Below are 739 nucleotides of genomic sequence, written 5' to 3'. Positions count from 1 at the left end.
TTGTAGCCAAAAAAAAAAAAGAAAAAAATCTTATTCCCCCATTTTTTCATCAAATAGGACTCTCTTACACATATGATTTTCTATCTTGCCTTTTTCTTTTTTTTTTGAGTTGGAGTCTCTCTCTGTTGCCCAGACTGGAGTGCAGTGCCATGCTCCCGGCCACCGCAGCCTCCACCTGGTGGGCTCCGGTGATCCTTCCATCTCAGCCTTCCAAGTTGTAGAACTACAGACGCGCGCTACCACGCCCAGCTAATTTTTTGATTTATTGTAGAGATGAGGTCTTGCCAATTTGCCCAGGCGGGTCTCGAACCCGCGGGCTCAGGCAATCCACTCACCTCAGCCTCCCAAAGCACAGGATTATAGGCTGAGCCACCGAGCCCGGCTGCCTCTTTCATTTTAATACTATTTCTCATCTCTTGTTCCATGAATGAGTAGCAATGTGTATACAAGGATGTTCATTTCACTATTGTTTATAATATTACTGAAATAGTTACATTTTTATACTTATCTTTATTTGTAATAATTTATCATGCTGATCAAAAACATGGTCTTAATTTTTGAGAAATCGATTCAGTAATATTTATAAAAGAAATTTCAGCTTTTTTTTTTTGAGTCGGAGTCTCACTCCGTCGCCCAAGCTGGAGTTCAGTGGCACACCCACAGCCACCCCAGTTTTGACCTGCTGGGCTCTGGCAATCCTTCCGCCTCAGCCTTCCAAGTAGCCAGAACTACAGGCACA

The sequence above is a fragment of the Carlito syrichta genome, unplaced genomic scaffold (genome assembly GCF_000164805.1).
Source record: "Carlito syrichta isolate Samal-C Ts95f unplaced genomic scaffold, Tarsius_syrichta-2.0.1 Scaffold306856, whole genome shotgun sequence".
In the NCBI taxonomy this organism is placed as follows: domain Eukaryota; kingdom Metazoa; phylum Chordata; class Mammalia; order Primates; family Tarsiidae; genus Carlito; species Carlito syrichta.
This window is presented reverse-complemented; position numbering follows the sequence as displayed.